Source organism: Molossus molossus, unplaced genomic scaffold (assembly GCF_014108415.1).
Source record: "Molossus molossus isolate mMolMol1 unplaced genomic scaffold, mMolMol1.p scaffold_m16_p_1, whole genome shotgun sequence".
Taxonomy (NCBI): Eukaryota; Metazoa; Chordata; class Mammalia; order Chiroptera; family Molossidae; genus Molossus; species Molossus molossus.
Window position 1 is genome coordinate 182,269,569 of NW_023425344.1, and position 14,947 is coordinate 182,284,515.

Consider the following 14,947-nt stretch of genomic DNA (forward strand, 5'->3'; position numbering starts at 1 on the left):
CAGGTAGAACCAAATTAAGATCATTCTGTGTCACACTGTAGTAATGTTAATGATTATTCTGATTTGGATTCTCAATGGTTGGGAGAGACTTTGGGCGAAAATCATTAAGGAGAGGTGTGGCTGTTCTCTAACCTTGGCAAGCCTAGGCAAGAGGCCAGGTCAGAATTTAAGGACAGCTACGTGGCTAAGCCATTGTTTAATGCTTTTATTAGGAGCCCTGATTGAGAGATGGCTTCATCTCCAGAGAAGTGTTGGCTTGGGATCAAGTAAGAGCTTCACTACTTTCACAGACACCTTGGTGTCCTTTTTTGAGCCTCCACCTTTCCCCCAACCCATTATTTATGACCCCATAAAATATCTACAAATGAATCAGTAAAATGGAGATTCTGTGGAGGCAGCAACTTGGAATTTTCATTAGTGAGATGCTTGTAAACACAGCATCCTGAAAGGGAGCATCTAGATAGTGTTTAAGAATGAGACAAGGTATCCTGGGGTGTCCTGTGACTTCAGCAACACCTCAGGTGATGTGCTGAGTGTAACCATTCATCAAAGTTCCAAGGTTCAAAAAGGCAGCTGTTTCTACTCGGGAGAATTACTCACAGTCCCCTGACAACGACACCTGTGGTTTCGTGAAGGAGTCAAGAAGATGCCCCCAGAGGGATCTAATATCAGGACAGACGTTATTTCTTCTATGTGGGTATTTATCCCAGGATCTGAAAGTTAGTGCCCACTCTTAACATTTGACCTATAGCAAATGAGGTTATAGCTATGGAGTGAGGAGCTAAAAAAGGAGTCTGTTTCCTAAGGCACTTGATATAGAAACAGCAGAATTTCTGCATGAGAGAATAACTTCCAGATTAACTCATTTCCCAGCACTAGTCCCCAAACTTGGCCATCCCAGTTAGGCTGTCTGAACTGAGCAGCCGGGGCAGCTGCCTGCACTACATCAGCCCCAATAAATACCACTCGTGTCCATCATAGTTTCAAGCTTGGTTGGTTGTTCTGGACAAGAGGACAACGATTCCCCTCAATGGCTTGTTTTCAGCTGCTTCCCAATGCCTTAGTTACTTGACTTCAGTATGGCATGAAATCATGGGCCTATAAAAGTAGTAGAGACAGAGAAGGGTTATGTAAGGTTCAGGTGTCCAAGTCAACAGAAATGAGTTTCAGCTTGCTGGGCTGATAATGCAGAGAAGGGAGTTTGGGCATTTCAGGGGCAGGGTCCATGCTGCCTGTGTGGCCAGTCTGACCAGCAGCACACTCCCAGAGGTGCTTCCCTGAAGTGCCAGCTGGACTGTTCCAGTTTGAGTCTATACAACGTCAAGGCATTTTGTCATGGCAGTTAGTTGTTCTCACAAGGCAGATTAGTGCAGTGTCATAGGAGTCCATCCAAGCCTTGAGCTACCTTGAGGCTGGATTACTATAGGATTCTCAAACCTGAGTTCGAATCCTGCCTCTACAATTAGTCTGTATCCATGAACAAATTATAACCCTTCTCTAATCCTGTTTCCTCATCTTTAAAGCGGACAAAATAATAATACACCTCTACAGATGGTGAGGATTACAGGAGATAAAGCTTGAAAGCACTTGGCCCAGTTCTGGGCACAGAGTCAGCTTTCCATAAATAGAAAAGATTATAACTATTTAAATAGCATATATCTGCTCAAGTAGGGCCCTTCTCTTTCTCAGCATTCCCTGTTTTGCTAAAGAAGTACTTGGCTAGGACTAAAGAGGTTGACTAGTTGGTAATGAACTTCATTACCTGTCAACCTACTTCATTTCTAGGTGGTTCACACACTGTCCTAATGTGCTTACTTATGGTGATTACCTCAGCAAATGACAGGTGTTTTTTTTTTTCATAATGAAAGAGGCAAGACTATGGGTTGTTGACACCTTATTTGATATAATAAATACAGAAGGGAGAAAGGGTTTGTTGAGAACCACAAGGCTGGATCCAGCATCTGGAAATAATTGAGCCTCGCAGAGGACTTGAGTTACCACAAAAGTTTTCTGCTGAATGCAGAACAATGATGATAATTTACATTCTCTAGGTTTCTAAATTCCCCTGTCACTTGACTGAGTGACTATTTCCAATGTTATGGAGAGAAAATATGTTACTGAAAAAAAATTATTTATCATAGTGTAAATGCAACAGAGAGGACTCAAGTTAACAAACGTGTGTCTTTAAATTCAAAGATTGGCTTCACTATCTCCTCTCCACTAACTAAAAGCTTACATTTATAGATTGGGCCTAAAAAACTCTCTCTCTCCCATTAAATCCCATCCTAGACCTCATGAAACTGATCCATGTCTGCCATATTGACATACTCAGCATATCCCAAACTCAATTCATTGTTCCCCTTAAACTGCCTCTCCTACCCATTTCTGTCAATGGCTTTATGATTTTGTAATCTCAAAATGTATAGATCTTCTGATCTCTGATTCTTTAACCACCTTGTCCCTCTGTTCAGGAGTCACCTGTTCCTGTTGCTGTATCATGGTCAAGCAGACTTGTTAAGATCCTGAGCTCCATTGTTAGACCTTCCTGGGTTTGATGCCTGGCTTTACCACTTACAGCTTTGCAACATCTCTGTGCCTTAATTGCCTTGTCTTTAAAATAGAAAAAAAGTTAATTCCTCAGAGAGATGCTGTGATAGTTAAGTGAGATAATGTGCTGGCACATAGTAAGTACTTGATACAGTTCTGCTACTAATTTTATTATTATTACAAATAGTCAAGGTTGTGTTCCTTCTCTATTTTTTATTGTGATGTTTTTATTATTTTATTTTATATATTTTAGAGAGAGAGGAAGGGAGAGAGAGATAGAAACACCAATGTGAGAAACATCAATCAGCTGCCTCCTGCACGCTGCCTACTGGGGATGAGTCCACAATCTGAGCATGTGCCCTGACTGGGAACCAAACCAGGACCTCTCAGTCCATGGGACGACAAAGGCGTCAAGAATTCATCCTGCTCAGTGTCTGTCCAGGTGTAGTGTAGTGACTGAGGGCACAAGCTCTGGTGTGCCACTGTTTCCTAACTGTGTAACCTTAGATAACTGTGTACCTTTAGTCATTTCAAAATCCTCACAGAAGGAGCTTACATATCCTCACAGGGGCAAGGGCACAGACCTCTGACTCCTCTCTGATCTTGGATGTCCTGTGTTTGGTCCTGCTATGTTGTTGTGCCAAGTTCAGATGGTCCCACCTGGTTCTCTGAATCTCATACTGGGACCCTCTTTCTCTCTACTGAAGTCCATGGTTCCTCCCTGTAGCTTCCCTTAGCCTGACCCAGGCCTCAGCTGGTCTGCTGGACATTACAGTACTTTTGTGTTGTGCTGGTTATGAAGGAACTTCTGGTTTCATTAAATGCCACACACAGGCTGTGGGAAACTGGTGCTATTTCAGATCTTCACATCCCTTAGCAATTTCTAAACTACCTGTGGGGTGGCCCCATATTGCCCTGGTGCTGAGTTGAACATGGAGTTTCCCTGAAGGGTTTGTGATTTTTCCAGGTTTTCCCCAGAGAATTGAAAAGAAAGCTCCTGCCCTGGGAGTTGCCCAAATCCCTCCGAATGTTTCTACCACCCTTTATTCCTCCTCTCCTCGGTTTTGAAGAGGTGAAAGAGAGAGTAGAAAATACCCATACTTCAAGTCTTGCCATACTCTCTTTTCTCTCCCTCCAGGACCAGATGGCTTTTAGCTACTTTTTCATCTCTTATGTTCTTCTGTTATGTCTTATCTCCCTATTTTTTACTCCAGAGTCATGGCCTGAAACTAAAAGCTAAATGACCGCCCTGGCCGGTTTGGCTCAGCGGTTAGAGCGTCGGCCTGCGGTCCGGAGAGACCCGGGTTCGGTTCCCGCTAAGGGCACGTACCTCCGTTGCAGTTTGTCCCCGGCCTTGGTTGGTCGTGCGGGTGGCAACCACTCGATGTGTTCCTTCACATCGATGTTTCTCTCTCTCTCTCTCTTCCTCTCTCTCCCTCCCGCTCTGTCTGAACAAAAAATGCAAAAAAAAAAAATGTCCTCGGGTGAGGATAAAAAAAAATAAAAGCTAAATGACCTGAGGGAACAGGATTTGTTATATTGAAAAAGTATGAGAAAGATACAGCTCCAAGAATAAATACCCACAACGAGAGATCCTTGCTCAGGTTTTTCAGAGTGCCAGGTGCTGGGAATACAACAATGAATAAGATACTATCCCTGCCCTTAAGAAGCGTCAGTCTGGAGTGAGAAGACAGACCAGAAAACAGACTATAATACGATATGGTAAATGCAATATGGATGATATTTACAAGGTGCTATGGCAATACAAAAGGTCAATACATCCCATCCTAGAAGGGCTGGGGGTGTAGTGGATTAGAATCAGGGAATGTTTTCCAAAAATAAACTTTGAAAGGCAAGTCGGAGTTGTATTACCACGGGTGGGATAGTGTGAGAATAAGGCAAGAGAAGTGGTGCCAAGAATCGCAACTGGGAGTCCAAGGGGGCGAGCGCGCTGAGCCGTTGTCCAGTCGCGTCTTGGAGACTCGTGGTGCTTGCAGCATGGCTGAGCACTGGCTGAAGGGCAGATTGCAGAATTCAAAGAAGTTTTTCACTATTTGACAAATTGGTGATGAACTATAACAACAAAGGAATTGGGAACTATAATGAGGTCTCTAGGGCAGAATCCCACAGAAGCAGAGTTATAGGGCATGATTAATGAAGAGGTTGCTGAAGGTAATGGCACAATGGCCTTCCCGGAATTTCTGACAATGATGGCAAGAAAAATGAAAGACATAGACAGTGAAGAAGAAATTAGAGAAGTGTTCCATGTGTTTGATAAGGGTGATAAAGGCTATATTAGTACAGCAGAGCTTCGCCATGTGATGACAAACCTTGGAAAGAAGTTAATAGATGAGCCCAGCCGGTGTGGCTCAGTGACTGAGCATCAACCCATATACCAAGATATCACTGGTTCGATTCCCAGTCAGGGCACATGCCCAGGTTGTGGGCCAAGTCCCCAGTGGGGGACATGCAGGAGGCGGCCAATTGATGTTCTCTCTCATCGATGTTTCTATCTCTCTCTGTCTCCCTTCCTCTTTCTTTAAAAAATCAATAAAGGAAATAAACAACATACAAAAAAAGAAGTTAACAGATGAAGAGGTTGATTAAATCATCAGGGAAGCAAATATTGATGGTGATAGTCAAGTAAATAATGAAGAGTTTGTACAAAAGATGACAGCAAAGTAAAGACATTGTACAGAATGTGTTCAATTTCTTGTACAAAATTGTTTATTTGCCTTTTCTTTGTTTACAATTTATGTGCAGAAGTTTCCCTCTACTGTAAAAAAAAAAAAAAAAAGTATGTATATTAATTAGGATTTCATTCCTCCATATTTTCTTTCCTTATCTTACTGTCGTTGTCCTGAAGCCTTGTTTTAGAAAAGTGATCAAGTAATGTCTTGAATGTGGCTTACTCTGGATATATCTAAGCCCTTCTATACATCTAAACTTAGATGAAGTTTGTCAAATGAGGGAATATCTGGCTTATGCCCTTTTAAAAAAGTAGTTTTCCTTAGGAACTGTCAGCATATTGTTGTTGAAGTGTGGAGTTGTAACTCTACATAGACTATGGACAGTGAACAATATGTACTTAAAAGTTGCATTACTGCAAAATGGGTATACCATTCAGGTACTTGTATACTATTTTCTTGTACTGTTGGTCCTGTACCAGAAACATTTTCTTTTACTGTTACATGCTTTTAAAACTTTGTTTAGTCACTTAAAGAAAAATCTGTTCATGGCCCAATTTGCCTCAAATTCATTTCAAGTTGTATGTTTGTTTTCCAGTTTTAAAATTTTCCCTGCTCCCTCCCCCATAAAGAGTCCCAACTTGGAGAATGCTGTAAGTAAAGGAACAGAGGCATGAAACAGTATCATGTACTTTGGGACATAGGTATAGTTCCTTATAACTGGGCTATCAAATAAGGGGAGCAGGTATGGCAGGGGATGGATGAGGCATTCTGGCTTTATGAAAAAGCTGCTATTATACATACACAGTGTGTATAATAAATATTAATAGAGAAAGAAAGAAAAATCAGGGGGAAAAAACAACAAGACAGTGGGTCTGAATTGAAGTGGGTCCGGGAGTCAGGAGCAGCCAGGCTTGGGCCATCTCACAGAGGATCTGTCCCTCTTATTCTTCAAACTGAAATTTGTGTTTACAGTTCAGCCATTTTTATTTGCCAGTTCTATTTCTGTATTTTATCTGGTTATTTATAGAAGGAAAAGAAAAAAGTGGTGAATGTGGAGGCTGAGGAAGGAAGTTACAAAATAGACACTATTTGAGTAAGTAGCTCTCCATTTGAATGTCTAACAGACATCTCAATGTCAGCACATCCAACTGAAACTTCTGATCTATGCCCACAAATCTGCACCACCTGTGGTCTCCTTCAACTCAGTTGATGGCAATTCCAACTTTCTAGTTACTTAGGCCTAAAGTCTTGGAACCCATCCTTTATTGCATTCTATCTGTCATATCCCATACTCAGTTCATTAGGAAATTCTGTTGACTCTTCCTTCAGAATATAACTAAAATTCCACCATTTCTCACCCTCCCAGCTTAATCTACAATATCTCTCACTTTGATTACCGCAGCAGCCATCCAACCAGTCTCCCTGCTTTACCTATTGACCGCTACAACTATTCTCACAATGTCCAGAGGGATCCTTTATTTATTTATTTTTTCTTTTTCTTTTTTTTTTATCCTCACCCAAGGACATTTTTGCATTTATTTTCAGATAGAGTGGGAAGGAGAGATGGAGGAAGAGAGAGAGAGAAACATCGATGTAAGAGAGACACAGCAAGTGGTTGCCACCCACACGACCTCAACTGGGACAAACAGCAACCGAGGTACATGCCCTTAGTAGGAACCGAACCTGGGCCTCTCTGGTTAGTGGGCTGATGTTCTAACTGCTGAGCCAAACCGGCCAGGGCCAGAGGGATCCTTTAAAATGTAAGTCAATTGCCTGGCCAGTGTGGCTCAATGGTTGAGCATCAACCCATACACCAAGATGTCACTGGTTCGATTCCCGGTCAGGGCACATGCCCAGGTTGTGGGCCAAATCCCCAGTGAGGGGCATGCAGGAGGCGGCCAATCGATGTTCTCTATCACAGATGTTTCTATCTCTCTCCTTCTCCCTTCCTCTCTCCTAAAATCAATGAAGAAAAAATAAATAAATAAAATATAATTGAAATAATGTCACCCAAACCTTTTTTCACCCAGATCAAAACCAAGGTCCTTACAATGAATTGCTTTAGGAATTTGCACTTGCCTTCCCTCTCTGTGAAATACTATCTCTCCAATAATCTGGTTAGCTAACTCTGTCACCTCAAGTCTTTGCTAAAATGTCATGCTCAGGGAAAGTGACCCTATCTACCCTATTTAATATTATAATCTGCTGCTCCCATCCCCATACACTTCTTATCCTCCTTACCCTACTCTACTTGTGCTTTGTTCCACAGATCTTATCACTTCTAATATAATATATAATGTATTTGTTATCTTTATGTAATTTCTTGTTTCCCCTGCTAGGCTGCAAATTGTACAAGGGATTCATTGGCTCACTGAAATATCCTGCTTATAACACTTAAATGTCAAATGGAATGAATGAATGAATGAATGAATGGATGGATGAAAAGGGAGTATTATCGCCCAGACGGTGTGCCTCAGTAGTTGAGCATCAACCCATGCACCAAGAGGTCGCTGGTTCGATTCCCGGTCAGGGCACATGCCCAGGTTGTGGACCCAATCCCCAGTGTGGGGCATGCAGGAGGTGGCCAATGGATGTTCTCTTACATTGATGTTTCTATCTGTCTCTCCTTCTCCCTTCCCCTCTCTCTCTCTAATCAATAAAGAAAAAGTGTTAAGAAAAAGAAAAAGGAAAGAAAAGTAAGTATTATCAATAGAAAACTCCACTTTACATTATTCAAATTTCCCTTCCTAACATATCTCAGAAGCTAGTGTTGAGAAACAGAGGGATGAGTTACATGCATCTTAATTCTAGATACTGAGTGAAAAAGGGAAATAAGTCTACCCACAGTATGATCCTGGGTAGAGGAAAGACTAATCTTTTGACATTTTCATGTATTTTCTTTTTGTCTTTAAGTTTTAAATGAATAAAGTTATCAGACTTTTTTTCTGAATTTTGTTTGTATATATGTGTTCTTCAAGGCCTTGTCTACCATTAAGATTAGAACATATTCTTTTATACTTGTTCTAATGCTCATAGAATTCAGTTTTGCTTTGCTTATTAAATTTAGGTCTGATTTTTAATCCATCTGGCATTGAGGCTTGTGATTTGTAAGAAGTATGGAGCAAACATCACTTTTCTTTTCTATTTTTTTTTTATCCTCACCCGAGAACATTTTTGCATTTATCTTCAGATAGAGCAGGAGGGAGGGAGAAAGGAAGAGAGAGAGAGAAACATTGATGTGAGAGAGACACATTTACTGGTTGCTACCCACACAACCCCAACCAGGGCCGGGGATGAACTGCAACTGAGGTACGTGCCCTTAGCAGGATTGAACCCGGGTCTCTCTGGTCCGCAGGCTGACGTGCTAACTGCTGAGCCAAACCGGCCAAACATCACTTTTCACAAAAGATTAGCCAGATGGTCCCAAATCGTATATTGAATAGTCCAGCCTTGCCTCACTAGTTTGAAATGTCACCTTATCATATAGTCTGTTCTTAAATTCTTTGTTCCTCCAATCTATTTGTCTATTCTGGCACCAATATCAAACTATTTTTAAGTACTATGACTTTATACTATATTTTGATTTTCTGGTGGTAATCTCTTATCTTATTACAACTCACTATTTATTATTAATTTTAGCCTAACTCAAATATATAGACATTCATGTGTCATTTTTTTTTGAACATTTACTATGTGTCATGCACTAGAAATAAAAATATGCTAGCTGGACTCAATTGTCCAAATACAAATTCAGTAGATTGAGGTCTAGACTTTGCCTTGTGTTTGTGTGTGTGTATTAAAATATTTTAAATTTAAACTTTATTTTTCAATTACAGTTTACATTCACTATTATTTTGTACTAGTTTCAGGTGTACAGCATAGTGGTTAGACAATCATATACTTTACAAAGTGTTTCCTCAGATGGTGTATGGTGCCAGTAGCCACCTGGCACCATACACAGTTATTACAATATATTGACTATATTCCCTATGCTGTGCTTTACATCCCTGTTACTATCTTGTAATTACCAATTTTTACTTCTTTAGCCCTTCACTTTTTTCACCCAGTCCCCCAATTTCCCACCCCTCTCGTAACCATAAGTCTGTTCGCTGCATCTGTGTAAACTTGGCTTTTTAAATTGAAATTCTTTTGGAGGGGTGGTGATGGCAATGTTTTTTTCCTCTTTAGTATTGGTTATGTTGCTGATGTGTTTATAAATAAGAAAGATCATCTTTGCTATCTTTTTCTGAAGTAGTAAGTCTAAATATGAATCAGGGGTTGAGGCTCTAATGAAAAGTTTTAAAATGTGGACAAAAGCTAGGAAATGAGAAAAGTAGAATGTGGTGTAATATCCTAAAAGTCATTCTTCTTACAATTTATTTCCTAACTTAGTCTGCCAATTAACTAGGTAGCAAATGACTTTTCACATAAATATTAGGGCAAGGTCTTTCCCCTCCCTCTATTAACCTTACTTTGAAAGTTACACACCAAGTCATGCCCAGTGAAGCATCACCACATCCTAGGAACATCTTATGTGTATGTGCTCATGAACACATTTAATTGCATGTTCCTACTCCCTCAGATTAACATTTTGGCAAAGTTAGCCCATTTCTTTTCCAAAATATATGGGGTAACCATGGTCCAATGTTGAGCAAAAGGTGATGAGGATCAGCTAGAAATTGCAATCAAGGAAAAGGTTTAGGTATAATCTGTGGAAGTCTACCAACTTTACCCAGGTCAAGGCAGCTGAATTAAAAAACCCTTAAACAGGGATCTTTAAAACTTGAATACCACCCCCCCATACACACACACAGTAATAGCATCTGTTTGTATCTGGTAAGCACAATAATAATATTCAAATGTAATTTATTTGTGTATCAGATTGGACCACCATCCAACAAGTATTTATTGAGCATCTACTATGACATGGATAGAGAAATGAGTCAGATATAAACAATTCCTTCCCTTAGTCAAGAAACTGCCCTTCCCCAACCAAGTGCTTTTTTTTTTTTTTTTTAATCCTCATCTGAGGACATTTTTCCATTTTTTGTACAGACAGAGTGGGAGGGAGAGAGAGGAAGAGAGAGAGAGGGAAACATCGACGTGAAAGGGACACATCGAGTGGCCGCCACCCGCACGACCAACCAGGGCCGGGGACAAACTGCAACCGAGGTACATGTCCTTAGCGGGAACCGAACCCGGGTCTCTCCGGACCACAGGCGGACGCTCTAACCGCTGAGCCAAACCGGCCAGGGCCCCAACCAAGTGCTTTTTGTCATTGTCCAAGAAAAATAAGTAATCTTATAACTAAACTGTGGAATAACAAAACTCTTTGTTTACATAATTATTGATATCCAAGGAACTCTCAACCTACTCTAAAGCTGATTATAAGTTTCATAATTTCTGCTCTACATATTCTCCTTTTCTCTCTTTTTTTTTATCTTCACCTGAGGACATTTTTTGCTTTTATCTTCAGATAAAGCGAGAGGAAGAGAAGGAGGAAGAGAGATAGAGACATATCAACTGGTTGCCACCCACATGACCCCAACTGGGGCTGGGAACAAACTGCAACTGAGGTACATGCCCTTAGTGGGAATCAAACCCAGGTCTCTGTGGTTCGTGGGCTGACGCTCTAACCGCTGAGCCAAACTGGCCAGGGCTCTCCTTCTCTTTTATTTTTATTTACTTTTTAAAAAAAATTAATTTATTTATTTTTGTTACAGATGTTTCTCCTTTCCCCCCCACTGATTCCTCCCTCCCTCCCCCTCCCCGTCCTGACCCCAGGTTTGTTGTCCATGTCCATTGTTCATGCATACATGCATATAAGTTCTGTGGTTTATCTCCCCCCACCACCCTCTCTTCTGGGGATTGTCGGTCTGTACCCCACTTCCACATCTCTGGGACTACCCCATTTCTCAGACTGTTATGTTCATTATATTCCACAAATAAGTGAGATCATATGATACTTGTCTTTCTCTGTTTGGCTTGTTTCACTTAGGATAATACATTCCAGGTCCCTCCATGTTGTCTCAAAGGATAAGAGATCTTTCTTTCTTACAGCTGCATAGTACTCCATTGTGTATATGTACCACTGCTTTTTTATCCATTTGTCTACTGATGGACATTTGGGCTATTTCCAGATCTTAGCTATTGTAAATAGTGCTGCTATGAACATGGGGGTACATATATTTTTTCTGATTGGTGTTTCAGGCTTCTTAGGGTATATTCCTAGAAGTGGGATCACTGGGTCAAATGGCAATTCAATTTTTAATTGTTTGAGGCAACACCATATTGTTTTCCATAGTGGCTGCACCAGTCTGCATTCCCACCAGCAGTGTACTAGAGTCCCCTTTCTTCCACACCCTTGCCAACACTTGTTGTTTGATGATTTGTTGATGGTGGCCATTCTGACAGGTGTGAGGTGATACCTCATTATTGTTTTAATTTGCATCTCTTTGATGATGAGTGATGTTGAGCATTACTTCATATGTCTCTTGGCCATTTGTATGTCCTGTTTGGAGAGGTGTCTATTTAGTTCCTCTGCCCATTTTTTAATTGGGTTTTTTGTCTTCCTTTTGTTGAGTTGTTGTGAGCACTCTCTATATATTGGAAATTAACCCCTGATCTGATATATCATTGGCAATTATGCTCTCCCATACAGTAGGTTGCCTTTCCATTTTGATGATTGTATCTTTTGCTGTGCAGAAACTTTTTAGTTTGATGTAGTCCCATGTGTTCATTTTCTCCTTTGTTTCTGTTGCCTTAGGTGATGTATCAGTGAAAATTCTGCTGTGTATGATCTCTGAAATTTTGTTGCCTACATTTTCTTCTAGGATTTTTATGGATTCATGAGTCACATTTAAGTCTTTTCCTCTTTTAAACAGCAAGTCCAAATGTGATTATCCAGGCTTCATAAACTACTTTGCCAACCTAATGCTATGCTATATCCCCTTCTTTATTACTGCAGTCACAAAGCTTAATTTAGTTTTAATATGACATTAGATATTATTGGATGGTCCCCATGATTTACGAGCTCACCTTAGTAACTACTTCTTCTATAATTGATCAGACTCTGCAAAGAGCACAGGTTTCTCTAGCACAGAGTGAGAGTGGTTGATTATATTTGGGGCTGCCACATGGGAGTATTTTCCAGGAGATGTCATGTAGGATGCATCTCAGAGTAAGAATGGGTTGTTTGAGGTTAAATTTGGGATCACAAAATGCATATGGAATAAACCAAGACTTTCAAGATCTGAGATCACTGAAAGAGAAGACCAAGGCAATGCCTGGGCAGTGGAACACACCTGTTACATGTCAATTTTCTGATACCACTAAGGCAGACTAAATCTGTAGAAAGATGAAAAATGGACATTTGGTGGTAAAATCCTAAAAGCACACACTGAAATGGCAGCACTGGCCTCTGAAGAACATATTCCAGAAAAGTTGTTCTTAACTTGTTTTCATATCCTTACTAGTATGATACTGTTCTTGAGACCCTGACAGTAGAGAATCAACATAAAATTCTCTCCTTTCCTTAGTTTTTCTGGTCTAAAAAAAAGTTCAGCCCTGGCCAGTGTGGCTCAGTTGGTTGGAGCATCATTCTGTACATTGAAAGGTTGAAGGTTCAATTCCTGGTCAGTATACACACCTAAATTGCAGATTTAATCCCTGATCAAGGTATGTACAGGAGGCAACCAATTGATGTTTCTTTATCACATAGATGTTTCTCTCTCTCTCTCTCTCTCTCTCTCTAAAATCAATAAAAACATATCCTCAGGTGAGGTTTAAAAAACAAGGACCTTTTCCTTATTTAGTAATTATACTTCTTTTTTTAACCCTCACCTGTCTTAACTACCCCAGAGCTCCATTCCAGAATTTTAGAACAAAAATATTCAGAGGTGAAATGTAGAAGCAAACATTATTGTCCATCTTGAGTTTTCAGTCTGGCCAACATCTCTAACTGCTGCAGATTACTGTTATGAGTCCACACAGAGCCCTCTTCCAAAGGCAGAGAATAAATGTTGCTGATGAAACTTCTAAATGCACTAATGAGTAGAGCTTGAGAAATGACAAATTCCTTGACTGAGTACGATGCATGTACAGGGTTAGAGGTGGAGGGCATGCTTAATCTGGTAATCACTTATAGAAAATGTGGTAATTTTTCTGGGAACAAGCTGGATTAGTCATAATGCACCATACTGGGCAGTGCTCAAGAGAATAGGCACTCCTGCACCAATTTGGCTCTGGCACACATCCACATTCTCTTTATGATTCCACCACCACCTCCCCATCCTTAACTCCACCTCACCACCACCACCATTTCCACCCCGACCCCCAGAAGTAATGAAATAATAATGGTTGACGGCAACATCTAAAAGGTAGCATTATGGCCCTGGCCGGTTTGGTTCAGCGGTTAGAGCGTCAGCCTGCGGTCCTGAGAGACCCGGGTTCGGTTCCCTCTAAGGGCGCGTACCTCGGTTGCAGTTTGTCCCCGGCCCTGGTCGGTTGTGCGGGTGGCAGCCACAGGATGTGTTCCTTTCATGTTGATGTTTCTCTCTCTCTCTCTGTTCCTCTCTCTCCCTCCCACTCTACCTGAACAAAAAAAATGGAAAAATGTCCTCAGGGTGAGGATAAAAAAATAAATAAAAGGTAGCATTATGGAAGGTGTTCCCTGGGCTTTGGAGTGATTTCTAGGTTAGACGTCTGGTACTATTAGATAGCTGAGAACACTCAATTCATCAATGTTCTGCTTCAATCTGCTCCTGAAAGTTGGAGGTAGGCTGTAGTGAACTTAGAAACAGGGAATACAAAGCAAGCAGCCTTTTCCCCTTCTGACCATATTCCTGCCAGTTATCTTAGTACCCACCTAGAGTCTTGCCAGATGCCTAGCTATAGTAAGCCTTGTTTCTCTGTACTCATTCATGACCATAACTAATAACTTCCCTTGAAAGGGCTCTTGCAGTTTCAGTGAAGCTGAAGCTAGAGAGAGGTTGTCCTCTCTGGGAGCCTTCATCTAACAGAGCCAATATTGCCCTCTCCATACACTCAGGTTTGTACTTGCTACTCAGTTTTTATATTAATCACCATCACATTCATTTATATGCAAAGTTGTTATAAAAATATTTAGGGAAAGAGGATTCTGTGTCATACTAAGTCCATCAAGATGTTAATATTGGTAGTACTCGTAGATTTTAGGTATTTGTGGAATCTCAACATATTATTAAGCTTTCAAGGACTGAAGACTAACAAGAAATATTAAAGTGGTACACTCAGTACCAAAGCCACCACCTTCTGAGACACAATTTAGATGAGAAATTAAGGCTTAAATTTTAAGGATGAATTCCTAAGCTATTTCATTAATCTCACAAGGCTCACTAGGAAAGATGGTCCAGTTAAAGGGGATAATTGAGGAGAACTTAATGAAGACACAAATTGAAAGGGGCTGAGTAGGGTTAAGGGAAGCCAAGTCAAGATGGTGAAGTACCTCAGCAGTGTCCAGATCTTTCTGCAATGAGGGAAACATTCTACATCTATATTGTCCAGTACCATAGTCATTAGCCACATGTAGCTATTGAATATTTAATATGTGGTTAATGCAACTAAGCCACTGAATTCTTAATTTTATTTACTCTCTATTAATTTAAGTTCAAACATCCATACAGCTAATGGCTATTATATTGAACGGTGCAGCTCAGGTCTAGCTAGGAGCC

The 14,947-nt window shown here is 40.6% G+C and overlaps 1 pseudogene; it reads left to right on the forward strand.

The window, feature by feature from the left end:
• The first annotated feature begins 4,585 nt into the window (after positions 1–4,585).
• On the forward strand, positions 4,586–5,232 carry LOC118633051 (annotated as a pseudogene).
• The last annotated feature ends 9,715 nt before the right edge of the window (positions 5,233–14,947 follow it).